Genomic DNA, 16542 nt, shown 5'->3' on the forward strand with positions numbered 1-16542 from the left:
TCTATCTCTCCTGCGACTTCTGACCCCCGAGGCATTTCCGCTGGTAACCGCACAAGTCCCGCCTTCACTCCCGGCCCTAGGGGGTCAGAGTAGGTCCAGCACGAGTGACCACCCGGGGCTGTGGGATCTGAAACTTTTCCTTCTCTACTGCTTGTTCTCCCTTCCTCCATCCCTCACCCCGAAGCGGGAAGCAGCTTTCTCTTCCCAGCTTCCATCCAGTCTCTGAGTAGACCAGTCGCAGCTTAGATGCTGGGATCGCCTCAGAACACATTTCTTTGCCCTTCACGGCCACTACCGGTATTGGGGTATTCGAGTCTTAGGGCCGTTCGTTGCTCACAGGTCGAGCTGGTCTGGACTCTGTTCGACCACGAATCATGACTCCTTCCTGCCAGTTATGTCCCCTCCGCACCCTTGCCCAGCCATTTTACCAGGCCTCTCCACATTGCGCTGCCCCACGGTAAGTCGCAGGACAAGCCCGGCCAAAGGAATTGCCTCCAGCTCTGAGTCCCCTCCCTACTGTGGCAACCCACTCCAGTGCCAGCCCTCCCACCCTGGATGTGTAATTTTTCTAGCTTGCCACCCTTTACTTTCCCCTCCGCTGCCCGTCGTTTCCCTCTGGGGCAAAGGTTATCATTTACGGGGCTTTCCCCATCCTTTATTGTTGATACTTTTCTACCTTCATTCCAGGAAAAGGTCTGATGTACACGCAGACAACACATTTGATAGGCGAAAATCGTCTTGATAATGCCTTATTCTTATATAACATCCTCTTGCAAAAAATAATAGAGACCACTATTTGCTGAAAGCCTACCGTGGATTAAGCATTGTTCAGTGTGCTTTTCATGTGTCATTTAGTCTTGACAGTTCAATACTCGGTAGGCATTTCCCGTTTTCCAGATGAGGACATTGAAACTGAAAAAGATTAAATAACTAAACAAGTCACAGAGCTGGTGAGTGATGGAGTTAGGATTGATAACCAGGTGGAGTTCACTCTATTGCCAATACTTTTTTTTTTTTTCAAGACGGAGTATCACTCTGTCACGCCCAGGCTGGAGTGCAGTAGTGCAATCTCAGCTCACTGCAACCTCCGCTTCCGGGGTTCAAGCGATTCTCCTGCCTCAGCCTCCTGAGTAGCTGGAATTACAGGCACGCACCACCATGCCTGGCTAATTTTTTTTTTTTTTTTTTTTTTTGGTGGAGATGAGGTTTCACCATTTTAGCCAGGCTGGTTTCAAACTCCCAACCTCAAGCGATCTGCCCACCTCGGCCTCCCAAAGTGCTGGGATTACAGGCGTGAGACACTGGCACAGGCCTGATCTCTTAACTTTAAAACAAAAAATTCATTTGTGGCCGGGCGTGGTGGCTCACGCCTGTAATCCCAACACTTTGGGAGGCCGAGGCGGGCGGATCACGGGGTCAGGAGATCAAGACCATCCGGGGTAACACGATGAAACCCCGTCTCTATAAAAATCCAAAAATTAGCTGGGCGTGGTGGTGCATGCCTGTAGTCCCAGCTACTTGGGAGGCTGAGGCAGGAGAATCGCTTGAACCCGGGAGGTGGAGGTTGCAGTGAGCCGAGATCACGTCACTACACTCCAGCCTGGGCAGCAAAGCTAGACCCCATCTCAAAAAAAAAAAAAAATTCATTTGTTTGAGGAATGTTTTTGGAGGACCTACTATGGAAAGGGCAAAGCTCTGATATGAAATATTTGAGATTCATGGGTATACTGTGTCCAGATACCACTAAAACATCCTAAACACACTTTATTAAGATGTTGAGCCTGTGACTCAGTACTCAAGAATTTTCTTTTTCCTTAGTGCTTCTCAAAGGTTAGACTGGTGACTCAAGAGTTGACTCTGTTCACTACAGAGGTTGCATCATGCATCTCTTTCAGCAGGGCTTGTAATCCTGCGGCAACATTGACCCTTCTTTGGCTTGCATCAGTCCAGCATTAAGACAGAAATCATCATTTGACCACATTACAGCTTCTTTCATTTCAATCAAATGTTTTTATAGCGCAGTCCATTTCCATTAAAAAAAAAAACTCTTGATTTCAGCCTTATCCTTGATTAACAGAGTAACGTTTTGTAACTCTCCTTTTTGTAAAATTTAGAAAAGCGATACATGGCTAACTTCCAAAGGGAATTGAGTATATTGTGGTTTCATCTTTTTAAAACCAGACATTTTACATACATTTTCTAGTATATTCCAAAGCACAGTCACTTACGAATAGGAAAGTACATGGTCAAAACTAGCTTGCTGAACATTAAATGCCAAAAATAATATCCAGGTCAAGTTATCAATACTTAACTGTTAGACACTGTGCTAAAGACGTATGTGCATTATCTCTTTTTATCTTTAAGAAAGCAGTTTTTTGTAATCCCAGTATTTTGGGAGGCCGAGGTGGGCGGATCACGAGGTCAAGAGATCGAGACCATCCCGGCCAACATGGTGAAACCCAGTTTCTACTAAAAATACAAAAATCAGCTGGGTGTAGTGGCGCACGCCTACAGTCCCAGCTACTGCTACTCAGAGGATGAGGCAGGAAAATCACTTGAACCTGGGAGGCGGAGGTTCAATGAGCTGAGATCGCACCACTGCACTCCAGCCTGGCCACAGAACGAGACTCTGTCTCAAAACAAAAACAAAAACAAAAAGAAACAAACAAACAAGCATTTTTTTCTTACCCCTATTTTAGAGTGAAGGAATCTGAAGCCCCAGGAGGTAAAGAAACTTGCCCAGGAGATTGCACACCTAAGATAATGAGCCAGTATTTGAGCCTTGGCAGTTTGATTTTTAACCTCTATAGGTTGTCATCTTGAGCTTCAGATTTATAAGACTTAATTTTGGGTTTGTGCATGGTGGCTCAGATGTGTAATCCCAGCACTTTGGGAGGCCAAGGTGGGTGAATCACTTGAGGTCAGGAGTTCGAGACCAGCCTGGCCAACAGGGCAAAACTCCATCTCTAATAAAAATACAAAATTTGCTGGGCATGGTAGCACACGCCTGTAATCCCAGCTACTCGAGGGGCTGAGGCACGAGAACCACTTGAACCTGGGAGGTGAAAGTCACAGTGAGCCAAGATCGCACCACTGCACTCCAGCCTGGGCAACAGGGTGAGACTGTCTAAAAAGAAAAAAAAAACCTTACATTTTGTTTTAGGATATAGAGTAGTCACATATTTTGGGTTTTAAATTTAAAGTTTATAATTTTCATAGATATAGGGTCTAGCTACATTGACCAGGTTGGTCTCAAACTCCTGGCCTCAAGCAATCCTCCCACTTCAGCCTTCCAAAGTGTGGGAATTACAGGAATAAGCCACCACATCCAGCTCCAGTTACACATTTTGTAAATATTTTGATAACAGATGATATGCAAATATAAATTTTTATCCAGAAATTTAAACCAGCCCATTTCACTTGTGCTCCTATGGGTAAGAAAATTGCTTTCCAGGCTGGGCCTGGTAGCTCACACCTATAATCCCAGCACTATGGGAGGCCGAGGCAGGCGGATAACCTGAGGTCGGGAGTTCGAGACCAGCCTGGTCAAAATGGAAAACCCCGTCTCTACTAAAAATACAAAATTAGCCCAGCGTGGTGGCTCATGCCTGTAATCCCAGCTACTCGAGAGGCTGAGCCAGGAGAATCACTTGAACCCGGGAGGCGGAGGTTGAGGTGAGGCGAGATCATGCCATTGCACTGCAGCCTGGGCAACAAGAGCGAAGCTCTCTCAAAAAAAAAAAAAAAAATTGCTTTCCATTTCCTACCTGATCTCAGAAAGCTGATTAAGCAGAGGTAAGACTTATTAGGATTGGATGTCATTTAGCTCTTAAATCTTCTTTTGTGGCCGTGCGCGGTGGCTCACGCCTGTAATCCCAGCACTTTGGGAGGCCGAGGCAGGTGGATCACGAGATCAGGAGATCGAGACCATCCTGGCTAACACAGTGAAACCCCGTCTCTACTAAAAATACAAAAAATTAGCCGGGCACGGTGGCGGGCGCATGTAGTCCCAGCTACTTGGGAGGCTGAGGCAGGAGAATGGTGTGAATCCAGGAGGTGGAGCTTGCAGTGAGCTGAGATCGCGCCACTGCACTCTAGCCTGGGCGACAGAGCAAAACTCTGCCTCAAAAATAAAAAGTAAAAAATAAATCTTCCTTTGTGAAAGAGGATTAATAATAAATGACAAGCATCCAGCAGGAAGAAAAAGGAAAGGACCTATGTAATTTACAAGTTTAATATTAACATTTAGATCCTGATAATTGAGAATTTTCCATATGTTTTGTTGGAGAGAACATTCAACTAGGTGATAGGGCACATAACTTTGACAAAAACCAATTTCTCAGAGCCACAGTTTTTTTTTTTTTTTGAGACGGAGTCTTGCTCTGTTGCCCAGGCTGGAGTGCAGTGGCATGATCTTGGCTTACTGCAGCCTCTTCCTCCCCAGTTCCAGCGATTATCCTGTCTCAGCCTCCTGGTAGCTGGGATTACAGGCGTACACCATCATGCCCAGCTAATTTTTGTATTTTTAGTAGAGATGGGGTTTTGCCATGTTGGCCAGGATGGTCTTGAACTCCTGACCTCAGGTGATCTGCCCGCCTCGGCCTCCCAAAGTGCTGGGATTACAGGTGTGAGCCACCACGCCCGGCCAAGCCTCAGATTCTTAATCTATTGAATGTCAGGAATTTCTGTCCTGCCTGTCTTACTGGACTGCTTCAAGGATCAAATGAGATATTGTATGTGAAAGTAGTGTGAAGGTTATAGAACAGTGGTAATGCCATTGCTAATCATAGAAATATAATGTGAGAAGAAATTTTAGAAGTAAGGCCAAGTGCAGCGGCTCATGCCCATAGTCCCACCACTTTGGGAGGGCGAGGTGGAAGGAAACTTGAGGCCAGGTGTTTGAGACCAGCCTGGGCAAAACAGAGAGATCGCCTCCTTCTGTGAAAATATTTAAAAATTAGCCAGTCATTGTGGTGCATGCCTGTAGTTCCAGATACTCAGAAAGCTGAGGTGGGAGGATCACTTGAGCCCAGGAGTTTGAAGCAGCAATGAGCAATGATTGTGCCACTGCACTCCAGCCTGGACAACAAAGGAAAACACCTCTCAAAAAATAAAAAATAAATGGTACATCTAATTATTCCTATATTGGTCACATAGATGTCTTTTTTTTTCTTTCGAGACAGAGTCTTGCTCTGTTGCCCAGGCTGGAGTGCAGTGGTGCAATCTCGGCTCATTGCAACCTCCATCTCCTGGGTTCAAACAATTCTCCTGTCTCAGCCTCCCGAGTAGCTGGGATTACAGGCACACACCACCACACCCAGCTAATTTTTGGATTTTTAGTAGAGACAGGGGTTTCACCATGTTGGCCAGGCTGGTCTCAAACTCCTGACCTCGTGATCTGCCCGCCTTGGCATCCCAAAGTGCTGGGATTACAGTTGTGAGCCATCTGCATCCAGCCCATATAGATGTCTTTATTAAGGTGCTAAGAATAATTTATTCACCCTTCATCAAACAACTCTCGAATAAAACAAAAGTGTCACCTTAACACCTGAGCCAGAAGCAATAGTAGGTATAAATCATGTATTTTATTTTTTTTGTACTTCTGAAACTACAATGTGCTATGCAATTAATTTCCTTCCTTGTCTTCAGTTTCTAAAAGTAAATTTATAATAGAGAACTTTCCCTTCTCCACATATACATAGAAATAGTGCATTTTCTATCACATTTTGTGCGTGTGTGCCGAAGGCATTTAGGAGGGCACACTGTATTAGATAGTGTAAAAGAGAGGCAAGACCATAGGATTTGGAAGCACTAAAACTATTTGAGTTCCAGTTGTGTTACTTACTGGCTGTGTAACTTATGGCAAGTCAATCTCTCTGAGGCTCTGTTTATGAGTGTGTAAAATGGATATAATTCTGCCACTTAACAAGGCTGGTTTTTGTTTGTTTGAGACAGGGTCTCACTTTGTCACCCAGGCTGGAGTGCAATGTTGCCATTATGGCTCACTGCAGCCACAACCTCCCAGGATCAAACCATCCTCTGGCCTCAGCCCCCCGAGTAGCTGGGACTACAGGCACACACCACCGCAGCCTACTAATTTTTGTATATTTTGTAGAGACAGGGTTTCACCATGTTGCCCAGGCTGGTCTTGAACTCCTGGGCTCAAGTGATCTGCTTGACTTGGCCTCCCAAAGTGCTGGGATTATGTGAGCCACTGTGCCTGGCCAAGACTGTTGTCATGATCAAGTAAGGTAATATACGGTATTAGAGATGTCCATGTAAACTTAAAAAGAAAAATAAGAACAACAGAAAAGAAATTAGGTAATATAAGTAAAAGTGAAGCTGGGTGTGATGGCACCCCCTGTAGTCCTAGCTACTCCAGAGGCTGAGGTAGGAGGATTGCTTGAGCCCAGGAGTTTGAGGCTACCCTGGGAGAAATAGGAAGACTGTCTCAAAAAGTGTTTAACTGGAAAGCACTTAATTTTATATAAAAAATGCTACTTTTATTTTTAAAATTTCTTTCTTTTATCTTGAGACAGGGTCTCCTTCTATTGCCCAGGCTGGTCTTGAATTGCTGGCCTCAAGCAATCCTCCTGCCTCAGCCTCCCAAAGTGCTAGGATTACAGGCATGAGCTACCACACGTGGCCAAAATACTACTTTTAATTTTTCTTCCTTCTGTCTTATAGTTTCCTTTGAAGTAAAATAAGCTGCAAAATATGAAGAGCTGGCCGGGCGCGGTGGCTCACACCTGTAACCCCAGCACTTTGGGAGGTCAAGGTGGGCGGATCACGAGGTCAGGAGATCGAGACCATTCTGGATAACATGGTGAAACCCCGTCTCTACTAAAATACAAAAAATTAGCCGGGCGTGGTGGCAGACACCTATAGTCCCAGCTACTCGGGAGGCTGAGGCAGGAGAATGGCGTGAACCTGGGAGGTGGAGCTTGCAGTGAGCCGAGATCATGCCACTGCACTCCAGCCTGGGCGACAGAGCGAGACTCCATCTCAAAAAAAAAAAAAAAAAAAAAAAGACGAGCTACCTGTATAGAATTTGATAATATTTGATATATCTTAAATTTAAATTGTTTTTCTTTTCTCATTTCTTTCCTTCCTCTTTTTTTTTTTTTTTTTAGAGATAGGGTTTTACTATGTTGTCCAGGCTGGTCTCCAACTCCTGGGCTCAAGCAATCTGCTTGCCACAGCCTTCCAAAGTGCTGGGATTGCAAGCATGAGCCATTGCACCTGGCCTTAAATTTAAAATTTTTTAAATAGTAAATGTATATACAAGGCATAAAATTCAAAGGGTCCAATAAGTCTCCCTGCCACTCAGTCCTCAGCCCTGTTCCCCTACACTGATAGAGGGAACCACCGTAACCACTTTCTTGTGGAGCCTTCTAGAAATGTTTTACTTTTTAATTGATTATTTTTTTTGAGACAGATCTCACTCTGTTGCCCAGGCTGGAGAGCAGTGGCTCAATCACAGTTCACTGCAGCGCCCATCTCCCAGGCTCAAGCAATCCTCTGTCTCAGCCTTCTGGGTAGCTGGGCCTACAGGTGTCTGCCACCACACAGCACTAATTTTTTTTTTTTTTTTTTTTGAGATGGAGTCTTGCTCTGTCGCCTAGGCTAGAGTGCAATGGCACAATCTTGGCTCACTGCAACCTCCATCTCCCAGGTTCAAGTGATTCTCCTACCTCAGCCAGATCCCAGCCTGTAGCTGGGATTACAGGTGCCTGCCATCGCATCCGGCTAATTTTTGTATTTTTAGTAGAGATGGGGTTTCACCATCTTGTCCAGGCTGATCTTGAACTCCTGACCTTGTGAACCACCCACCTCAGCCTCCCAAAGTGCTGGGATTACACGCGTGAGCCACCATGCCCGGCAATTTATTTTTTGTAGTAACAGGGTATAGCTATGTTGCCCAAGCTGGTCTTGAACTCCTGGCCTTAAACAATCCCCCTGCTTCACCCTCCCAAAGTGCTGGGATTATAGGCATAAGCTGCTGTGGCCAGTTTAGAAATGTTTTATTCACACACAATACGTGTGTGTGTGTGTTTTCCTGTTTTATTTATTTTATTTATTTATTTATTTTTATTTTTTGAGACAGAGTTTCACTTTTGTTGCCCAGGCTGGAGTGCAGTGGCTCTATCTCGGCTCACCGCAACCTCTGCTTCCCGGGTTCAAGCGATTCTCCTGCCTCAGCCTCCTGAGTAGCTGGGACTACAGGCGCCCACCACCATGCCCAGCTAATTTTTGTATTTTTAGTAGAGAAGGGGTTTCATCATATTGGCCAGGCTGGTCTCGAACTTTTGACCTTGTGATCTGCCCACCTTGGCCTCCCGAAGTGCTGGGATTACAGGCATGAGCCACCACACCTGGCCTATTTTATTTTTTGAGATGGAGTGCACTGGAATGATCACGGCTCACTGAAGCCTTGACCTCTTAGGCTCAAGTGATCCTCCTGCCTCAGCCTCCTGAGTAGCTGGGACCACAGGTGTGCACTACCATGGCCAGATAATTTTTAAATTTTATTTATTTAGAGACAACATCTCACTATGTTGCTCAGGCTTGAGTGCAGTGGCCAGATCATGGCTTACTGCAGCCTCAATCTCCTGGGCCCAAATGATCCTCCCACTTCATCCTCCCAAGTAGCTGGGACTACAGGCATGCGCCATCACCCCCAGCTAATTTTTTTTTATTTTTTGTAGAGATAGGGTTTCACTGTGTTGTCCAGGCTGGTCTTGAACTCCTAGGTTGAAGCAGTTCGCATGCTTCGGCCTCCCAAAGTGCTGGGATTATAGGCATGAGGCTCTGTGCCTGGCCATAATTTTTTCATTTTTTGTAGAAATGCTTTACTATGTTGCCAAGGCTAATCACAAACTCCCAGGCTCAAGCAATCCTCCTGCCTCTCAGCCTTCTAATGTGCTGGGATTACAGGCGTGAACCACCCCACTCGGTCTAGAAATGTTTTATTCATATAAAAAATGTAGGCCAGGCACGGTGGCTCATGCCTGTAATCCCAGCACTTTGGGAGGCCAAGGTGGGCGGATCACCCGAGGTCAGGAGTTCCAGACCAGCCTGGCCAAGATGGTGAAACCCTGTCTCTACTAAAAATACAAAAATTAGCCAGACATGGTTGCATGCGCCTGTAATCCCAGCTACTCAGGAGGCTGAGACAGGAGAAATGTTTGAACCTGGGAGTCAGAGGTTGCAGTGAGTCAAGATCACACCATTGCACTCCAGTCTGGGCAACAGAGCAAGACTCTGTCTCAAAAAAAAAAAATAATATATGTATATACACACACACACACACACACACACACACACACACACACACACGTGTATGTGTGTGTGTGTCTGAGTATATCCATGTTTTAATTTTTTTTAATTAATTTTTTTTTTGTGATGGAGTTTCACACTTGTCTCCCAGGCTGTAGTGCAGTAGCACGATCTTGGCTCATTGCAACCTCCACCTCCTGAGTTGGAGTGATTCTCCTGCCTCAGCCTCCCGAGTAGCTGGGATAACAAGCATGCACCACTACACACAGCTAATTTGGTATTTTTAGTAGAGATGGGGTTTCACCATGCTGGCCTGGCTGGTCTTGAACTCCTGACCTCAGGTGATCCACCTGCCTCGGCCTCCCAAAGTGCTGGGATTACAGGTAGGCCCACGCGCCCGGCCGTATCCATGTTTTAAAACCAGTGATGGAGCACTGAAGCATAGTGCATATATGGTTCTGTGTCTTTATTCAATTAACTGCATTTCTTGGAGATTGTCACAAATCAGTACCTGTGGAGCTGCTTTTTTTTTTTTTTTTTTTTTGAGATGGAGTTTTGTTCTGTTGCCCAGGCTGGAGTGCAATGGTGCGATCTCGGCTCACTGCAACCTCTGCCTCCTGGGTTCAAGCAATTCTCCTGCCTCAGCCTCCTATGTAGCTGAGATTACAGGTATGCACCACCAAGCCCGACTAATTTTTGTATTTTTAGTAGAGATGGGGGGGGGGGTCTCACTGTGTTGGCCAGGCTGGTCTTGAACTCCTGACCTCAAGCAATCCACCCGCGTAGGCCTTTCAAAGGGCTGGGATTACAGGTGTGCGCCACTGCGTCCAGCTGGAGCTGCCTTTTGTTGATATGTAAAGAGTAGCTACCCTTTATGTATGATGTGCCAGATGTTTTATTTTTAAATTTTATTTTATTATATATATTTTTGAGACGGAATCTCGCTCTGTTGCCCAGGCTGGAGTGCAGTGGTATGACCTTGGCTCAATGCAATCTCTGTCTCCTGGGTTCAAGTGATTCTCCTGCCTCAGCCTCCCGAGTAGCTGGTATTACAGGCGCCCGCCACCACGCCCAGCTATTTTTTTTTTTTTTTTGTATTTTTAGTAGAGACGGGGTTGGTTTCACCATGTTGGCCAAGCTGGTTTTGAACTCCTGACCTCAAGTGATCTAGCCACCTCAGCCTCCCAAAGTGTTAGGATAACAGGCATGAGCCACCGTGCCTGGCCACGCTGGATGTTTTAATTTTTTTTTTTTTTTTGAGATGGAGTCTTGCTCTGTCACCAGACTGGAGTGCAGTGGCATGACCTCGGCTCACTGCAACCTCTGTGTCCTGGGTTCAAGCAATTTTCGTGCCTTAGCAAGCTGGGACTACAGGCACGTGCCACCACACCCAGCTAATTTTTGTATTTTTAGTAGAGACGGGTTTCACCATGTTGGCCAGGATGGTCTCAATATCCTGACCTCGCGATCCACCCGCCTTGGCCTCCCAAAGTGCTGGGATTACAGGTGTGAGCCACTGGGCCTGGCCTTTTTTTTTTTTTTTTTTTTGAGACAGGGGTCAGAGCGCAGTGGTGTAATCTCAGCTTATTGCAGCCTTCTCCTCCTGGGTTCAAGTGATCTCCTGCCTCAGCTTCCCAAGTAGTTTTCTTTTCTCAAAAAAAGAAAAAAAAAGATACTAATTCTTTTTTTTTTTTTTTTGAGACAGAGTCTTGCTCTGTCACCCAGGCTGGAGTGCAATGGCGCAATCTCAGCTCACTGCAACCCCCATCTCCCAGGTTCAAGCGGTTCTCCTGCCTCAGCCTCCCGAGTAGCTGGGACTACAGGCGTGTGCCACTACACCCGGCTAATTTTTTTGTATTTTTTGTTAGAGATGAGATTTCACCATGTTGGTCAGGCTAGTCTCGAACTCCTGACCTCATGTGATCTGCCCACATTGGCCTCCCAAAGTGCTGGGATTACAGGACTTTGTAATCAGGACCATGCCCAGCCAAACTTTGTCTCACTATAGCTTTCTGATGTATTTATTTATTTATTTACTTATTTTTTAAATCTGTATACTCAGAGTGCTTTATGATGTCTTGATATCGTTTAGAACAAGTCCTTCCACATTGCTCTTCTTCTTCAGGAATGTTTCTGACTATTCTTGGCGTTTTGTATTTCCATGTAAGTTTTAGAATCAGTCTATCAAGTTCACAAACCAAACCTGTTACATATTGTTAAGTTAGAAAAAAAAAAAAGCAGGGCCTGGCGCGGTGGCTCACGCCTGTAATCCCAGCACTTTGGGAGGCCGAGGCAGGCAGATCACGAGGTCAGGAGATCAAGACCACCTTGGCTAACACGGTGAAACTGCTATCTCTACTAAAAATACAAAGTATTAGCCAGGCATGGTGGCAGGCACCTGTAGTCCCAGCTATTCAGGAGGCTGAGGCAGAAGAATCACTTGAATCCAGGAGGCGGAGGTTGGAGTGAGCCAAGATCTTGTCACTGCACTCCAGCCTGGGCAACAGAACAAGACTCCGTCTCAAAAAAAAGAAAAAAATATTGTAGGCTGGGCAAGGTGTGTTCCCAGTGCTTTATGATGCCAAGGCGTGAGGATCACTTGGGGCCAGGAGTTTGAGAGCAGCCTGGGCAAATAGCGAGACTCCATCTCTACAAAAATATAAAAATAAAATAATAATAATAATAGAATTAACCAAGCACAGTGGTGCACAGCAGTAGTCCCAGCTAGTAGACTGAGGCGGGAGTATCAGTTGAGCTCAGCAGTTTGAGGCTGCAATGAGCTACGATCACACCACTGCACTTCAGCCTGGGTGGAAGACGAAAACCCTGTCTCAAAAAAAAAATATAATAATAAATGGTATAGTACTATCATACTTTTGAGTAATCTGCTTTATTATTTTTTCTTTTTTTTTTTTTTTTTTTTGAGACAGAGTTTCACTCTTGTTGCCCAGGCTGGAGTGCAATGGCACGATCTCGGCTCACCACAACCTCAGACTCCTGGGTTCAAGCGATTCTCCTGCCTCAGCCTCCCAAGTAGCTGGAATTACAGGCATGCACCACCACATCCGGCTGATTTTTTTGTATTTTTAGTAGAGATGGAGTTTTGTTATCAGAAATAAAAAATTTCCATTTTGAAGTGAAAAATTAGGATACTTCAGTATGGCTGGGCACAGTGGCTCATGCCTGTAATGCTGGCACTTTGGGAGGCCGAGGCAGGCAGATCACTTGAGGTCAGGAGTTCAATACCAGTGTGGCCAATATGGTGAAACCCTGTCTCTACTAAAACTACAAAAATTGGCCAGGCATGGTGGTGCGTGCCTGAAATCCCAGGTACTCGGGGGGCTGAGGCAGGAGAATCACTTTAACCTGGGAGGCAGAGGTTGCAGTGAGCCAAGATCACTCCATTGCACTCCAGCCTGGGCAACAGAGAGATACTCTGTCTAAACCAAAAATAAATAAATAAATAAATAAAAAAGAAGGATACATCAGTACATCAGTATGATAAAATATTCAGGAACCATTAAAATTGCTAATTTTTGGATAGGAGGGGATGGAGGAAAAAATTGCTGATTTTTATGTTTTTCAAAAAGTAAATTATGTCCACTCCACTGCTTCACTTGAATAGCCTTAAAAAAAAAAAGTAAATTGTTAGTTTTTTCATCTACATCTTCTTTTTATTTAAACACCTGTTTATCTATTAGGACCTTATCAAGCTTGAAGATCTTTAAAAAGAAAAGTAATGCAAGAGAACAAAAAAGATTGTCAGTGAAAGATATATAATTGCATTAAGGTAAGACTTTTTTTTTTCCTTTCCTTTTTTTTTTTGAGACAGAGTCTCTCTCTTTCACCCAGGCTGGAGTGCAGTGGCACCATCTCGGCTCACTGAAATCTCCGTCTCCCAGGTTCAAGTGATTCTCCTGCCTCAGCCTCCTGAGTAGCTGGGATTACAGGTGCCCACCACCATGCCCGGCTAATTTTTGTATTTTTAGTAGAGACAGAGTTTCACCATGTTGGCCAGGCTGTTCTTGAACTCCTGACCTCAAGTGATCTGTCTGCCTTGGCCTCCCAAATTGCTGGGATTACAGGCGTGAGCCACTGTACCCGGCCAAGGTAAGATATTTCATATGTTATAATGAACGATGGGTTAAATTCAAATACAAGTAATATACCACTTTTTTTTTTTTTTTTTTTTTTTTTTTTTGAGACGGAGTCTTGCTCTATCGACCAGGCTGGAGTTCAGTGGCGCGATCTCGGCTCATTGCAAACTCCGCCTCCTGGGTTCACGCCATTCTCCCGCCTCAGCCTCCCGAGTAGCCGGGACTACAGGCACCCGCCACCGCGCCCAGCTGATTTTTTGTATTTTTAGTAGAGACGGGGTTTCACCGTGTTAGCCAGGATGGTCTTGATCAGGATCCTGACATCGTGATCCGCCCGCCTCGGCCTCCCAAAGTGCTGGGATTACAGGCGTGAGCCGCCGCGCCCGGCTGTAATATACCACTTTTATGTTGCATTAACATTACAGCTCCTGGGCCAGACATGGTGGTTCATACCTGTAATCCCAGCAGTTTGGAGTCTGAGCCATCAGTATTGCTGGAGCCCAGGAGTTCAAGACCAGCCTGGGCAACATAGCAACACCCTGTCTCTACAAAAAGTTAAAAAATTAGCCACGTGTATGGAGAGTGCCTCTAGTTCCAGCTACTTGGGAGCATGAGGCAGGAAGATCACTGGAGCCCAGGAGTTTGAGGTTGCAGTTAGCTATGATTGTGCCACTGCACTCCAGCCTGGGTGACACAGTGAGACCCTCTCTCTAAAAAACAAAAAACAGCAAAGAATTACAGCTCCTATCAGTTTGGATGTCCCTGGTACTTGTAGAAAAATAAGGATTACAGTAGACTTCATTTGGCTGAAGTGTTTGAGTTGCAGGATTCATAAGCCTGTTCTATAGGAGCCACTTTCCTCATTTTCAGTTTTCTCAGGTTTTTTTTTTTAATTTTTTTATTTTGAAATTTTTTTAGAGACTAAGTCTTGCTCTTTTGCCCAGGATGGAGTGCAGTGGTAAAATCATAGCTCACTGTAGCCTCAAGCTCCTGGGCTCAAGCGATTCTCCTGAGTCAGCATCTTGAATAGCTGGGATTACAGGTGAGAACCAGTGCACTCGGCCAGCTGATAATTTTAACTCCTTGCTAAATGTTGCAAAGCCATATGACTGTGAATACATTGCTAGGATCTTTGAAGAGTCTCCAGGCAAGTGAGGGCCCCTAAATCATAAGCTCCATCAGCTTCATGGATCTCAGTATTATTATTTCTGAGCCTGCCAGTGGGGGCCAGTGTAGGACCACCAATGATCCAGAACATGGACTATGGCTATGACAGGAACAAATTAATTGCTCCAAAGTGAAAAGTATTTTTTTAAGGAATACTTTCTACCACCTGGGTCTTACTGGATTTTTTTGCTTGCAGGATTCCTAGAGCTCTAACCTGGGAAACACAGCAAAACCTCATCTCTACAAAAAATAAAAAAGTTAGCCAGGCATGGTGGTGCGTGCATATGGTCCCAGGTACTCAGAAGGCTGAGGCAGGAGGATTGCTTGAGCCCCGCCCAGAAAGTAGAGGTTGCAGTGGGCTGTGATTACATCACTGCACTCTAGCCTGGGTGACAGAGGGAGACCCTGTCTCAGAATTTAAAAAAAAAAAAAAAAGAAAAGCTGGGTGTGGTGGTTCCTGCCTGTAATCCCAGCACTTTAGGAGGACGAGGCAGGAAGATTACTTGAGTCCAGGGGTTTGAGACCAGCCTGGGCAACATAGTGAGATCTTGTCTGTATAAAAAATAAAAAAATTAGCCAGGCACGGTGAAGGGACTTCGCATGTGTGAAGTTCCAGGTACTCTGGAGGCTGAAGTGGGAGGATGGCTTGAGCCAGGGAGGTTGAGGCTGCAGTAAGCAGTGATGGTGTCACTGAGCTTTAGCCTGGGTGAAAGAGCGAGATCCTGTCTCAAAAAGTAAATAAACAATGAAAACTATTTTAGAGTTTTTTAATGGTAAAATTATGATTTCTATTCATGTTATTGCTGTATTTACTTACTGCCTAGTTTATAATTTGCTTGACTCTTCCAGATGTGGCCCTAATCTTTCCACAGTCAAGTGTGTACTACTATTTCACAGCATTTTCCTTTCCAAACTGTGTGCCAAATAAATCGGGGTCTCCAACCCCAGAGCCGTGAACTGGTACCGGTCTGTGGCTTGTTAGGAATGGAGCGGCACAGGATGAAATGAGTGGTGGGTAAGTGAGCATTACCACCTGAGCTCTGCCTCCTGTCAGATCAGCAATGGCATTAGATTATCATAGGAGTGCGAACCCTATTGTGAACTGCGTATGCAAGGGGTCTAGGTTGTCCACTCCTTTTGGGAATCTAATGCCTAATTATCTGAGGTGTAACAATTTCATCCCGAAACCATCCCCCGACCTCCTCCACCCCCTACCACCATTTCCTGGAAAAACTGTCTTCCACAAAACCAGTCCCTGGTGCCAAAAAGGTTAGGGACTGCTGAAATAAAATCATGTCATAGGTGAAGTCCTTGTTTCTTCCCTTTTGTCTTCCTCTTTCTCTGTAATCTTTATTTCTTATGGCCTGTTTTTCTTTCTGGTATGGTTTGGTCTCACTTAACTCTCATATTTCTTTCCTAAGTGTAGATGTATTGTAACTTAAACAATGTTACTTTTCGGCCTTGATGGATGGCTCACGCCTGTAATCCCGGCACTTTGGGAGGCCGCCCGGCGAATCACCTGAGGTCGGGAGTTTGAGACCAGCCTGACCAACACGGAGAAACCCTGTCTCTACTAAAAATACAAAATTAGCCGGGCGTGGTGGCACATGCCTGTAATCCCAGCTACTTGGGAGGCTGAGGCAGGAGAATCGCTTGAACCTGGGAGGTGGAGGTTGGAGTGAGCTGAGATCCTGCCATTGCAATCCAGCCTGGGGGACAAGAGCAAAACTCCGACTCAAAAAAAAAAAAAAGTTACATTTCCCAAGGGTACATACATTTTAATTAGGATCTATTGAGAAACAGCCTCGAAATTCAAAAGAGGGGGTGTTGGACAAGCTGATCTCTGAGACTCTGCACTCCAATCATTCATTAAAAAACAAACAAGTGGGCCAGGCTCGGTGGCTCACGCCTGTAATCCCAGCACTTTGGGAGGCTGAGGTGGGCAGATCACCTGAGGTTGGGAGTTCGAGACCAGCCTGACCAACATGGAGAAACCCCG

General features: G+C 45.4%; 1 long non-coding RNA gene across 1 annotated transcript; it reads left to right on the forward strand.

Annotated features, from left to right (window-relative positions):
• The first annotated feature begins 49 nt into the window (after positions 1-49).
• On the forward strand, positions 50-15546 carry LOC129524795 (uncharacterized). The gene is made up of 3 exons (XR_008668726.2): positions 50-457; positions 12981-13069; positions 15393-15546. It is a non-coding gene; the product is annotated as an uncharacterized lncRNA (long non-coding RNA).
• The last annotated feature ends 996 nt before the right edge of the window (positions 15547-16542 follow it).

The sequence above is a fragment of the Gorilla gorilla genome, chromosome 13, assembly GCF_029281585.2.
Source record: "Gorilla gorilla gorilla isolate KB3781 chromosome 13, NHGRI_mGorGor1-v2.1_pri, whole genome shotgun sequence".
In the NCBI taxonomy this organism is placed as follows: domain Eukaryota; kingdom Metazoa; phylum Chordata; class Mammalia; order Primates; family Hominidae; genus Gorilla; species Gorilla gorilla.